This window comes from Schistocerca piceifrons, chromosome 4 (genome assembly GCF_021461385.2).
Source record: "Schistocerca piceifrons isolate TAMUIC-IGC-003096 chromosome 4, iqSchPice1.1, whole genome shotgun sequence".
In the NCBI taxonomy this organism is placed as follows: Eukaryota; Metazoa; Arthropoda; class Insecta; order Orthoptera; family Acrididae; genus Schistocerca; species Schistocerca piceifrons.
Window position 1 is genome coordinate 724,697,923 of NC_060141.1, and position 15,727 is coordinate 724,713,649.

The window sequence follows — 15,727 nt, forward strand, 5'->3', positions numbered from 1 at the left end:
TAGCGAGGAATGACTGATATTCAGACACAAACACGTTGCATTTAGCGTCAGTGAACGTCTCTGTGTAGAATGGGGAAGGCACGCGATCTGAGTTTGGCCGAGGTGAGATCGTGATGGCCCAGAGGCTCGCCTCGAGCATTTCGTGAACTGCTGTGGTCAGTGTCTTCAACACGTGGTGAAACGAAGTTGAAACCACATGGAGGTATCGTGGGGTTGTGTGGGCACCCTCATTACAGATTTCGGATGTCGTTGGCTGGGATGACTGGTAAAAAAGGACAGGTGACGAACTGTTGCGGAACCAGCACCAGACTTAACGCTGGGCAGAGTACAAGTGTGTTTGAACACACAGTGTACTGAACACTTCTAGTGATGGACCTCCGCATCCGACGACCCTTATATGTGCCAATGTTAACACCACGGCATCGACAACTACGACTGAAATGGACACGTGACCACACGCACTGGACGGTGGTGCAGTAGCAGAGCATTTCAAGGTCTGATAAACCCCTATACCTTCTTCATCGTGCCGACGGGAGAGCGTCTTTCAGGAAAACAACTGCTTGCGGGTTTGAGCATCCATGGGTCTACTGGAGCTCACGCAAGGCACTTCGACTGTCAAGGAGTGTCGTGCACTGGTTGAAGGGCAAGTACATCCCTTCATGACGGTCATGTTTCCCAACAGCAGTGGCATTTTTCAGAAGATAATGCGCCGTATCACAAGGCCAGGAGTGTGATGGAGTGATCTGAGGAACACAGTGGCGTGTTCCAACTGATGCACTGGCCTCCAACCTTCTATACCTGACCCTGATCAGATTGTAATTGATGCCGCGTTGAATCACATCCCAAATGTGTTGACATCTGGGATGTGATTCAACGCGGCATCAATCACACCCGTCCTCGGAATCTGCGGGTATGAGGTTACCTGTGTGTGCAGATGTGGTGCCGAGCCTCTCCAGAGATCTACCAAAGCCTCATTGTTTTCATGACACGATGCGTGGCCACTGTTATTCCTGCCAGCTTTTAGGTAAGTGGTTACAATGTTCAGGATGATCAGTGTGCCATTAATCAGGTAAAACCTCAGTTTATCTAATAAAATATTGTGGTTTATACAGACAAACCAAGGCAGGCCACGTCAGTGCCCCAAGTTGCAATCAAAACGACGAATAGGCAGAACGCCGATATTCCATAATGCAGAACGCTCCTGGATGGTATAGCCTCAACTCGCAAGAGCAATGGGCTTGAATCGTAAATTCAGCAACATGATCTCAGTGATGAGAGGTAAATACATTGTTCTAATAGCAGAGCTTAATTTAGTAAGAGAGTGAAAGTTTCACAACAACACCTATCAGTCTCCTGATATGGAGGAGAGCCAGTAAGCTGAATCCCTGAAACTCATAGAAGGGAGGATTGGTTCAAATGGCTCTGAGCACTACGGAACATAACATCTGAGGTCATCAGTCCCCTAGAACTTGGAACTACTTAAACATATCTAACCTAAGGACATCACACACGACCACGCCCGAGGCAGGATTCGAACCTGCGACCGTAGCGGTCGCGCGGTTCCAGACTGAAGCGCCTAGAACCACTCGGGCACTCCGACCAGCATAGAAGGGACGAGAAAACCGCCGAAGAGCAGGGAAACGTAGGGCACATTCAGCCATCGCCAACAAGACATAACGTCATTGCCTCAGACAAGGAGTAATTAGTAGATTTACGAGCCTTGGTATCCATCTTTAAGTTGCTGTACACCAGCTACAAGGCCGAACATGTGATGTGCTGCTACAGTTCACCAAGATGACTTCCATCTTCGAGACTGCTAAATGGATGATCTGCCTTTCTTGATCTCTATGAGCTGTCGACCTCACAGTCACTAATGAGAAGACGTAGAGAACTCTGTTTCTGGTTTATTGAGCCGAACTGATGGTGTTTGGCTCACTGTCCACCTACTGCAGTATTCAGGAGGCGTGACCACTGCTGCCCCCGACTAGTACCTGCAATCAGTGATCAACATCCCCAGCCTTGCTTGGTTATGCTGTTGCTCATCTCCACACCGTGCAGAGAAATTGGCCAAGCAGAACCCTTCGATATCAAAGGCAGTGCTCTGGTGAGCATGCAGTCTCCATCCTATACAGCAAGGCCTGTTGTACTGACTCCGCCGATCGCCAACGCAGCCTGCAGCCCTTTCCACACGATGGTTACATGAGCTGCATGCCACAGGTTGACGTGCGCGAGAGACTGTTGAAACAGATTCAGCTAGTCCTGGGTCCCGCGTTGCACTGCCGCCTTCCTGGGCGCCGACACAGAATAGAATAAACGATCGTAAATTTTAATGTAATAAGTACTTGCACATAATGTACACTACTGGCCATTAAAATTGCTACACCAGGAAGATGACATGCTACAGACGCGAAATTTTACCGACAGGAAGAAGATGCTGTGATATGCAAATGATTAGCTTTTCACAGCATTCACACAAGGTTGGCGCCAGTGGCGACACCTACAACGTGCTGACATGAGGAAAGTTTCCAACCGATTTCTCATACACAAAAAGCAGTTGACCGGCGCTGCCTGGTGAAACGTTGTTGTGATGCCTCGTGTAAGGAGAAGAAATGCGTACCATCACGTTTCCGACTTTGATAAAGGTCGGATTGTAGCCTATCGCGATTGCGGTTCACCCTTTCGCGACATTGCTGCTCGCGTTGGTCGAGAACCAATGACTGTTAGCAGAATATGGAATCGGTGGGTTCAGGAGGGTAATACGGAACGCCGTGCTGGATCCCAACGGCCTCGTATCACTAGCAGCCGAGGTGACAGGCATCTTATCCGCGTGGGTGTAACGGATCGTGCAGTCACGTCTCGGTCCCTGAATCAACAGATGGGGACGTTTTGCAAGACGACAACCATCTGCACCAACAGTTCGATGACGTTTGCAGCAGCATGGCCTATCAGCTCGGAGACCGTGGCTGCGGTTACCCATGACTCTGCATCACAGACAGGAGCACCTGCGATGGTGTACTCAACGACGAACCTGGGTGCACGAATGGCAAAACATTTTTTCAGATGAATTCAGGTTCTGTTTACAGCATCGTGATGGTCGCATCCGTATTTGGCGACATCACGGTGAACGCACATTGGAAGCGTGTATTCGTCATCCCCATACTGGGGTATCACCCGACATGATGGTATGGGGGTGCAATTGGTTACACGTCTCGGTCACCTCTTGTTCGCATTGACGGCACTTTGAACAGTGGACGTTACATTTCAGATGTGTTACGACCCGTGGCTCTACCCTTCATTCGATCCCTGCGAAACCTTACATTTCAGCAGGATAATGCACGACCGCATGTTGCAGGTCCTGTACTGCCCTTTCTGGATACAGAAAATGTTCGACTGCTGTCCTGGCCAGTACAATCTCCAGATCTCTCACCAATTGAAAACGTCTGGTCAATGGTGGCCGAGCAGCTGGCTCGTCACAATACGCCAGTCACTACTCTTGATGAACTGTGGGTATCGTGTTGAGCTACATGGGCAGCTGTACCTGTACGCGCCATCCAAGCTCTGTTTTACTCAATGCCCAGGCGTATCACTGCCGTTATTACGACCAGATGTGGTTCTTCTGGGTACTGATTTCTCAGGGTCTATGCACCCAAATTTCGTGAAAATGTTATCACATGTCAGTTCTAGTATAATACGTTTGTCCAATGAATACCCGTTTATCATCTGCATTTCTTCTTGGTGTAGCAATTTTAGTGGCCAGTAGCGTAGTACCGTTCGCGCACAGCGCGCCGACTGACCTGCTCCACGGTCTCTCATCCTGACACAGTACGGCCTCAACCAATTCCCTTTCAACAGTGGCTTCAGACCTACCTATGTCTGCTGCCGTCGCTGTAGTAGGTCCGCGTCTGCAGCATCATTGACGTCACCTTTGGCGTCCATCCCTATGCAATGCAGTACGTGATTGAGATTTTTGTGTTGGCATTTCTCATTACGTTCTTGTTTGTGGCCATGTCCAGTAGCAGGGACATTAATTCCGCTTTTGTAGTGTCATTTGTAAACCGCAGGGAACCTGCAGACTTATAATTATTCATAGCAAATAACAGGGAAATGAATTTGACGCCAGAGAGGAGCAAAATTTGTAAATTTTCACGCCATGACTAAGTCAGTACCATTTATGGGTGATATTTGTGGAAGATTTGGACACTTGTAGCGAGATTGTACACAGTCACATAGGGTTATGACCCGGCGTAGGAATTAATTTGTTTTATTGGCGCGTGCAGTATAAGTGCAGCTCTTCCATTTCTTTCTTTTGTAATGGCAGTAGTAGATCCGTAAAATGGTGGAAACATATGCTGCTACCACGGGTGAAGCCGTCGGAGCAAGTAAAAATGTATGATCTGGAAAATGAAGGCCTGTGTAATCAAGTTGAAACCTTACAAGCTGCGGTGTAGCATTGTAAACAGTGTCAGGAGCAGCTATGATCGTGTTAAGTGCACCCTCCCCTCCTCTCGACAATCACCAAGGAATTTCATAACGCCTTTTCCCGGAAGAACAACGGAAGATGTCACTGTGTTCATTAGAGATGTATTAGCTACCACAGAATTTTGCAATTGGAGGAATGAAACATGTTTGTGTATGGCTAACTAACGGTTAATGGGCGATGTGAAAATAATTATATAATGTATCATCAAAGATGCACATGCTATGCTGTGGGACGATCGATATGACTGGAAATTCTTCGTACACCGCAATCGCAGTTTACACACTTTTATAGTTCCAAGTTGATGTGGTTTAAACAGTCTTATGCTATCATCATCTGATCTAATGGTAAAATTTAAAGACAATAAGTGGAGGGAGGAGGAAGACTACAATTAATTTCATCGATTATATAAAATTCTATATACGTTGTGGAACTTGTTCTAAAACTGCCACGTTACATTTCCTGAAGTCAAACATAAAAGCCACTGCAAACCCATATATATATCTTGATAAAACCCAACTGATAAAATGCATACTTATGATAAAATGCACACAGTGGACAAAATTCTCCATTTAATAAAATTCTCGTTCCCTCAATGCATATTGGCTTCTAACATGACTCTCCCAAGCTTGCCGCACAGCACTACACTGCCGGCGGAGAGTTAAAATAGAGACGAGAGATCCGCTACAAAGTCAGCTTTCTCGCCGCTTGATGGGGTGTGTAGTACAAGCTGAATAATCATGTGCTGTGGTTATAGGCAATCGATGGCGGTGCACCAGAAACAATGGTGGATTTTTCAAGGTGTCCGATATAAAAATTAGGAATGCCAACTTTTCATACATATAAGATTACCTTGGGCCTACGCTTCCCATAAAATATGCAGTGATTACACACTGAGCGCTTATTGACAGTGAGGAAACAACAATAAAAATAAAATTTTTAGACGTAACCATGTACAGTAGTGTATTGGTTTTGTGCCACATATTGACAGAAATAAGTTTTATTCCTATCCACATGTTCCCGTGATGTACTATAATGTACAATGAAGCTGGAAGCTTAGTATACGTGCTCGAAAATGACAAAATGTTGGAACTGGCCAATCGCATAGATAACAAAAAAATATATCCTATCTGGACCATGTTTCCATCCTCAAAACAAATTGAGGCTGAGGACCCTCACAAAAATAAAATTTTAAAATGATCGGATTATTTAAAGAAAGACCTATATATTTAATTAACAAAGCAACGTGACATCAAGGGTGATACTTCGCAGGGCCCCTCCAAGTCTGGACGGCTTAGCATTCGCGGTGGCACCTCCGTGTTTTCTTTTTACTTCACATTGCTTTGTTTCTTAAGTATAAAGACTATTCCTTATATTTTTTGGTTATTAATATTGTTTTCTCACTGTCAATTAAGAAAAAGTATCTAATTACTAGAGATTTTATATGGAACACAAAAGCTCAAGGCAATTTTATTTGTATGGTCAGGTGGAATCCGTAACTTTTTTTCGGGCACTTTGAGAAATTCACCTTCATTTCTAGTGCACCCACCATTAACTACTTCTAACTATAGCATGCGATCAATGAGCTTGTACTGTATCCAGTGACAGATAGGTTACTTTGATGCGGATCTCCTGCCTCTATTTTAACACCCCGCCAGCAGAGTATTGCGGGGGAGCAAACTTGGGAGAGTCATATTAGGAGCCAAAATGCATGATGGTACGAGGAGTTTATTAAATGTGTGCATTTTGTCGACTGGCCTTTTTTCCAAGATATGTATACATGTGGAGTGCCTTTTATACTTTCAATTCATAAGTTCCAAAGGTACGAGGAATTTTGTATTTTACATAATCGGTGAAATTATTTGTAGTCTCCCTCCCCCCGTTTTCTCTCTACGTTTTCCCTGTAGACCAGATGATGGCAGCGTAAGACTACTGAAACCGGTCATCTTGGAAGAATAAAAGTGTTTACATTGCGATTGCGACATTGTAGAGTGTTCTTCATTTCGAAAGTATCATGAGGCACTTAGCGATGGAGGAATGTTCCGGGAGGTGGCTAATGGTTTGCACCAGCGCTACCGGCAGCATAACAGCGGATTTTTTTTTAGACGGGAATTGATTAGTTTCATGCAGAAGAGAACGAGTCAGTGGAATTTATTTCATATAAAATCCAGAAGATTAATGGACAAACACAAAAAGTAGAAGCTGATTCAATTACCTTGCACGAGGCAGGTAACAGGTCTCTCGATTTTTCTCTTGCAGGATATCTCTGCCGACATGTCAAGCAGAGTCAGGATGGAGAATCCATCTGATCTGGTCGAAGCTTTTGGGATCGCCTTACAATTGAAGGTACTATGTATTGCTAAGAAAGGGCGTAATAATCAGGTTCTCGTGTCTGAAGTCAAATGTCACAGACGGGAAAGTAAGGGCCATATGTAGAAGGAGTGTCGCCAGCTATGTTGTTAATGAGTCGGCTCGGGTCAATCATAACTCGCGACAGTACAGGAATAAAGAACAAATAAACCATTATGAGAAAAGAGCGTCTTTGCATCGCTCATTTGAAGGAATTGGCAGCAGAAATGAATAAATAAGCAGAGATAAAATGGTTCTTATTAATCTACTTATTAGGCATAGCACAGGACAAGGAATGTAGCTTCTTAGTAGACTCTGGCGCACATGTCTCAGTCGCTCGAGTGGACGTCTTAGGACTTGGGTTGACTCAATACGGGTTACGTGGAGTACATGACAACGACATGAAGTCATTATGGACAACACTGACTGACTTTAGCATTGGAACTAAGAGGTTCCAAGAATACATGGAATTGTTGCCAAATGTTGGTAAAGGCTAGTTTAGATTCTTGGACTGAACTTTCTGGATAACTATTACGCAAAAATCGATTTTTTACTGTATCCACCTGAACACAATGTAACTTTCTTTCGTACTGTGAACAGCTACAACATGTGTGGCAATGTTGTAATGTACACCAATCACGGAGTTGTTGTCAGAATTCCCATGACAGTATCCCAAAAGGTACAGGGAAGTTGGTTTGGATTCCTGTAGATGCCAATATGCCACAGAACGTGTTGTGTGGTATAACCACTACAATGTAACGAAGACCTACACTAAATGCACTGTTTTGTATATAGAAGTCTAGCACACATCAGTAATATAAACAGAGAGTTAATGATTCCAGTCCGGCTAGTTAATTCTGGCATGGAGAAAGTCTGTCTGCCAGAAAGGTTTGATGACTGCAATTTGAGGTGTTCTCGGTAAAGTAGACTCTGATAGGTAATGTAATAGCCAGAGCTGCAACCAAACTGTTAACGCATTTGGTGATAGTCCATGGGGTGCTAATGTCGTCATCAGGCCAAATAAGTCGCTCAGCGATACAAAAAAGTACATATTCTCTTGTAATCACGGAAACTTGAATGCCAAAACCGTTAATCATACATATTCTGTTACCAGTATTATGGTGGCATTGGACAATCTAAGTCAATGCAAATACTTTTTAACAATGGCCCTAAGTTTAACAATGGCCCTAAGAAATGAGTACCGTCAACTAGAAATAGTAGTTCTAGAAGACAGACTGAAAACTCTTTTCACAACTCCAGCAGTACTGAAAAATGACGCTTAGACTTAAAAACACGCTAACTACATTTCAGAGATAGTTGGATGGCGTTCTTCACAGACTGAAATCTAAAAATGCATGGTTTAGACAGATGATATCATTATGTTTTAGAGAGACATTACAGTCTACAAACAGCAAGTCTGACGACGAGCAAAGGTAAACACCACTTTGCACAACCAAAGTTAAATATTGTTAATGCTGTGATTAGTGCAGAAGAGGTAAAACTGATCCCTAACTAAGCATCCCATAAACAAGGGAACAGCTTCAGTCATTTCCAGCCCTATGAAATATTGTTACAGCCGTTCATTAAAGATTTTGCAAAAATTACCAAACCATTGAACCAATTTTTACCAAAAGGTGTTAAATTCGAATGGAGAACAGATTGCCAAACAACATTTGGGACTTTCAAGAAAATACTGACATCAGATTCAGTATTGATATTCCCAGACTTCAAAAAAAATTCATCCTTTGTTTGATTCTAGTAATAGTGCACTCGGTTGCGTTTTCAGTCAAAATTGAGATGGTCAAGAGCATCCTGTGACGTCTACATATAGACAACTCAATAATACAGAACAAATTTATTTCGTGACAGAAAAGCGAATGCTAGCAGTGATTTCGGGAATTTCATACTTTTGTTGCCATGTGTATGGTCAAAATTTGATAGTAGTAACACATTCCTAAAATAGTTGTTGGGATTAAATTATCCGTCTCGTGGATTAACCATAGCAATAACAACATATTTTCTAAAAAAATGTTCAAATGTGTGTGAAATCTTATGAAACTTAACTGATAAAGTCATCAGTCCCTAAGCTTACACACTACTAACTTAAAGTATCCTAAGGACAAACACACACAGCCATGCCCGAGGGAGGACTCGAACCTCCGCCGGGACCAACCGCACAGCCCACGACTGCAGCGCATTAGACCGCCTTTTTTTCAATAATCTTTATTGAAAAAACTAACAGTACATATATATACACTATGTAAGAGTTCTTCAAGGTACCATTTAAACATATACAAACAACTCTTAGTTAAGCAAAAAATATTAGAAAACCATTAAATACAACAAAATGCAACGTATTCTGTCTTCTTCCTTTTTTATTTGTATTTATTTATTTATTTATTTTTTTGATCGTTGCAAGAGAACGTGGATAAGGGTGTTGCATCATGTGACAGGTAGGCATGCACACCCCAACTTTGAGGGGAGTCAAGGAAGACGCTGAGGAGATAACCGTCAAAAATTTGTCGATAGGATGGTTTTCGGGTGAGGGTGCTATGCGCGGTCACGACTTTGTACCAGAAGTCAAGGACTGTATGCGGATCACTCTGAAAGAGATATTCTAAAGCCTGCCCTCGAAACCAGATTAGGGTATGGTGCTTAGCAAGAGGGTAGTGAAATGTCTGGGGCAACAACAAGAAATCTGGGGTTACCGTCGTTGGCGGGGCACGGAGGTAAAAGCCCACGATTCGTTGGATGAGGAGCCATACGTTTCGTTTCAGGCAGTGTGGATCATTAAGGAGGGAGGTATTAAGCTTCCAGTAACCTCTGCTGCGCCACACTGACTGAGGTGGCAGAGCCAGGGAGCAAATGACGGCGCAGTGGTCCGAAAATGCAAGGGGCCATCGTTCAGCTTGGGTGACTTCGTTGCCAAGGTGGGCAGCGACATAAAACCGGTCCAGTCTGCTCGCAGAATGTGCTGTATAATGGGTAAAATCGGGGGTATTGCCATGAATTTTCAACGTCGTCGGCCCATGCTCCTGTGCTGTGGGTGTGTCCAATGTCCATGGGAATTGCGACGTGGAGAGAGAGATCTGGAGTTGTCGGCGGGGAGACAGGCATCTCAACCTGCGCACAGGTCGTTACATTGTGCGTGGCGACCTCCATGGTGGTCCCGTCCTGCTAAACGCCTTGTTCATCGTGAAAGCGGTCCGCCGACCTCTGCGTGGAAATGTCGGCTGGTTGGGTGTCGTCTTCGTCGTCGCGGGTGGCGACGCTTTGAGAGCCCGTGGGTGAACGGCGGCGGCGTTTCTGCCTACGTGGCGAGCGTTGTTTGCGCATGTGTTCCTCAGTGTCAGACGACGGCAAGGAAGAGCGTCGACCTGGTTCGAAGGCGTCGGTGGGTACAATGAAATTGTCAAACAGGTGTTGTGAAGAAGTACTGGTCTCCTCAGCGTCCGGTGCGGGAGCCTGTTCGGCGGCAAGGTTGTCAGGTGGGGCGTCTGCACCGTCCGTAGGTGACTGGGACGGTGGGACGTGCCGATCGGAAGGACCGGGCGACGGACTGGATGAAACTGTAGACGTGGCAAGAGCCGCTGCGTAAGTGACCGGTAGGGCGGTCATCATGGGTGTGACGGACGCTTGCGACAACGGCAGCTGCACGACACGCCGCTGAATGCATTCAGACCGTAGATGACCTTCTTTCCCGCAACCGGAACAGGTCCGAGGTTGGTCCTCGTACATTATAATGGCACGGCAGCCTCCGATACGTAGATACGAAGACACGTGTTTCTGCAGCTCGATGCGGACCTGTCTAACACCGTTTAAAACGGGATAGGTTTGAAGTTGTACCCATCGTTCGGCAACATGTTCCAGAACGTTGCCATAGGGACGGAGCGCCTCGATGACGACGTCTGCAGGTAGTTCGAACGGCAGTTCGAAGATCCTTATCGTCCGTGTGCCGAGACCTGCGTGATCGACGGATCCGACGTTGCCGTCAGAATGACAGAAGCGCAGTCCACGTTTTGCCTCTTGAAGCACCTTGTCGCACGCCGCATCGGTGATCATTTTGACGTAGACAGTACTGCTAACTATGGACAGGTGGATACCAATTAGATCCGTTGGTGGTATTTAACTTCTACCTCCAGGGCCTTGGGTCGGGCGAACTCGGAACAAAAGTTGAAACGTGATATCTTCTTCCGATAGTTGTGCGCCATGGTGGCCTAGAAGGGAAAACGGCACTTGACAGCGGCCGAAGTAAACACAAACACTCGGTGCGCGCCTCGCCCGCAGCGCTCTGGCGCGTGATCGCCTCGCAGCACTGCCGGCGGCAGGCTGTCCGGCTAATCCCGCGCGGTCATATTTTCTATACAACATATTTTCTATACTACTCATTACCCAGAGGGGAGTTACTTGATGCCTACTTAAAAAAGGAAAAAAAGGAAAATTCGTTATTTTTTATTTACTTACGTTAATAACACACTTTCTGAAGACATACTGATTTAAAGTATGGTCCAGAATTGGAAAATATCTTTCATCATAATCTTACACAGACACACTTTCAGCAATGTGTGATATCAATATAAAAAATTTAAGAAATACAAATTTCGTTCATTGTGGTTGACTTTTACACACAACATGTTCTTTAAATAGATATTGGTGTGTAAGGTCAGGGCTCGAAGCACAGAATATGACATACTGAAGAAGAGACATCTATCCATAAGACTTAAAATTTTTGGTTAAATTTCTGAAAATTTGAAACATTTACATAAGAAATTCTTAAAAAAATTTCAAAATGTTTGTATAAAATAACCTGACCCTCCTGCTTGAAATTGCAAGGGTTAAATGAGATGTGTGCCCCAGCCGAGTGAATTAGATTATGAAATAGTTCATAAACCAAGCAAGAAGCATGAAAATGGAAATTTATTGAGCAGAAAAAATTGGAGTATCGCAAATGATACTTAAAAGCATAGCTGAATGGCAAAAGGCACAAGCAAGTGACGTAGAATGACAGGAATTTAAATTTCAGCAACAGTTCATGACACAGGATGGGCTTACTCTGCAGATCAAAAAAATGCAGATTACGTGTAGTATTCCAGCAGCTTTCAGGTGCGATGTTTTGCAAGTGCATGACCATGTGTTAATATCTGATGACAGTCACAGAATTACAGATAGTAGAACTGCCAAAAATTCTGGTAGAAAACTAGGAAAAGTAACGTGGAAGAGTCCATTCAAAATTGTGTATCTTGTGCACAAAGGTCCGATCCTAGACACCAAAAAGTTCTTTTGAAAAGATTGCTAGAAGCGAACAGACCATTAGTAATTCTTCGGTAGAACGTCTTGGAACCACTTAATAGAACACCTGCAGGAAATTAGTACTTATGAACAATAATAGCTCACTTTTACGAATACATCTAAATGGTAGCAATCTCAGATCAACACCCTAACACAATAGCACATGCCTCAGTAATTTATTGGATCCTTATGTTCACAGTACCAGATACCGTAATAACAGACCAAGGTACAAATTTCATGTCTGATTTAATGAAACAGTTATGTTATTTACTTTTAATTAACCAGTTAAGAACATGTCCTTTCCATACAGAAGCCAGTGGACGAATGGCAAGGGTTCAGGTCGATTTCCAAAATGTTGAACAAATATGTTAACAGCCAACATAGCACTTGAGCCACATACCTTGCATTCGTAACTTCTGGGTACAGTACTAAAGCTCACACCAGTACCAGTCTTTCATCATAAGAGGTCAGTCATAAGAGGTCAGTCATAAGCGTCAGTCAGTAAGAGAATTCGAGAAGTTAGGCAAAGAGTAGACGAGCCAATACAAAAGCTGTAGAAAGTCAATAACAGACAGGCTAACCGGCCATTGACATTCTTCTGTGCTTTGTGCACACGCATTGCCCGAACTCTTACGGGACTCGGTAAGATTGTCTGCCGCGAGTAATGAGTGTAATGGGCAGGGGCACTACGAATGTAGTGTGTGGACATTAAGTTAGGAATGTGGGTCTCACGGTTAGCGTGCAAGGGATAAATCCCTACAGTCGCACTATCCTCTGTGCCGTCGGTGGCTCAGATGGATGCCTCTGTAATAAAAAACTGAGTGGAAGGATCAACAAACGAACTTTAACGGTTGTCATATGACGTCCGCAACGACCAAACACAACGATCACCAACGAACAAAGTGCAAAAAAAAAAAAAAAAAAATCATGGATAGAGTGTCTGCCTTGTAAGCAGGAGATCCTAGGTTCGCGTCTCGGTCGGGGCACATACTTTCAACATGTCCGAAAGAACAGATACCATAGTCATATATTTCATCTAAGAAATTTAGAGCACAAATACGCCAAACCCGACAGAAAAAGTACCACAGACCTTAATCGGGAAAAGAGTATGTTTGGATGCAAGAGGAAGGTTACTGAAATCCGTATTTGGCGTGGCAGACAATGAAGATACACAAAATTTAAGTAATACAGTACAACAGACATGGAAAATGGTGAATAATACTGGAACTGCGATAGAATATCATACTATGCAGTTGACAAATCACAGGAAAATCGTAAGAAAATTGACTACTAAAGTGGCACAGAATGCAAATGGTGTTGTGTGAACAATGAATAACAACTCTGAAAGAATTCAGACTCTGGTCAGTTCGTTAGGCAGCAGAATGAGCATTGCCAGACTGTTGCGTGTATCAGCGTGAATTACACGAGTCTAGGAGTGGTAACACTGCAAGTCGCAGTTTACCATGCCACGCACGAACACCCGGTTCTACACTGTTGCCTCTAACACAATTCCAAGCACGATTAGTACAAGTACAAAAAGAATTCCCTGCAGAACAACAACATGTAGTAACTCTAACGGACAGAAATCTAGCCTTATTCTGCAACATACCATCAGATAGATCAAACCAGTACCATTATTTTACCTTTCAGCCTCATCCAATAAAATAGGGAACGGTTTACAAGTGCATCCAAGTACAAACGACAGATGTATTACTAAGCTTAGAACGAATAGAAGCTTACACCCTGATGTCATTAGCAGACTTGTAAGACAGTATATGCGAAAGCATCATGGTTTGTCAACCAGAGCCATACTGACTCACGTACGGGCAGGTGACATGCAGTTGTTAGTAGGCAAAACGGAAGTAACAGAATGTCAAACATATTTCCAGGGCGTGGGAGCATGCTGGATTTATTCAGTTTTCGCACCCGAAGTTGTCATTGTAAACTCCTGCCAAAAAAGAATACCCATGGGCATGACCAAAATATATTAATAATGACCAAAGATATTAATAAATAGTACAACTTGCGATATACGAGGAACACAGTTTAGTTTTCCGGCTAATATAAAAGGTACAACCGTAGTACAGTTTTCGCAACCTACGTCGTGTTGGCCGAAAAAAGCGCTACAACTGTTGTCCATACAAAAGCCCACATTTCTCAACAACATTCTACACCCCGCCCTATTGCTCCGACAATACGAGCTGATAGCGTCACCCGCAAAGGACGAATATTGACACAATAAATTTTTAAGCATATTCAGGACTACGGAAATAAATAACGGTATAACATCACTATCACAAGTATTGTCGCTACGTGCTGTTGTGGTTTTACTGACAGTTAGTGCATTCTACTTTTGCTTGGGCCATAAAACCACTCATCCACCTGAATCATTTGGCTAAATAATAGCAATAAGGAATCAAAAACTGTAACAGAGAGCAAGACTGTTCTATAAAATAAGGACTCAAAAGAGACAACATGCAAATAAGAACAGATCAAAAACCATCGTGAATAAGATTTTCAAACGTGTAAATAATAGAAAAATGTACAGTGTGGAATTACTTGTGCAACTTGTATTTCACGAGAGTGTTTCAGAAGTAAACTAAGAAAAATTCAGGAAGCATTTTTTTCACGAAGAGGGGAATGTTTGTTACACAGAGAAACATTCTCAAAGTCATCTCCAGCTAGCACCAAGCCAAAGAAAGCAGGGCCAGTGCCCTGTGTTGAAATGAAAACTGCAAACAGACAGAATGCCAACATCGCAGAAATCAGAACAAACCCGGAAGATACTGCCAAGCAACAGGCTTGAATGATAAACTCAGCAACATCGCCTCAGCGAGGGGAAGACAACACATCATTCTAACAACACGATTTGATTTCGTAATAGAGGGTAAAAACGTCTTAAGAACACGTATCGGCCTGTTGATATGGCGGAAGGCAATAATCTGAAACCCTTAAAGCCATTCTTCCGACATAGAAGGGTGGTAAATACCACTGATAGGGCCAGAAAAGTAGGCCAAATTTGGACATCCTTCATCTCGTAGTATCTACTCTGAACAATTCAGTTATTCACAGTTATTCTTAAAAAAAGTATCGGTTAATTTGCCTCTCTACATCTAACTTCGGTTGTTACTAATCTGCACCAATTAGCAACTCAATATTACAAAATTAGTACATCAAAATGAAATCACAGTAAAATTTTGAAGTACTGTTGTGACTTGGCAAGACAGCCAAGTCACTATGAGAGGAAGCCGAAAGGCACGCGCTTAAGCTCACGCAGGCTGGCGCGAGGTCTGGAACAGTTAAGGGAATTAATAGTAGCAAATAAAGTACGCAGTTGATATAATACTTAACTTTAATCCACAATTGGTGTACATCGCTCTTGACGGTACATGTTATAATCTCAATATCAAATGCTATGGCGCCTTGCTAGGTCGTAGCAAATGACGTAGCTGAAGGCTATGCTAACTATCGTCTCGGCAAATGAGAGCGTAGTTGTCAGTGATCCATATCTGGCAAAGTCGGCTGTACAACTGGGGCGAGTGCCAGGACGTCTCTCTAGACCTGCCGTGTGGTGGCGCTCGGTCTGCTATCACTGACAGTGGCGACACGCGG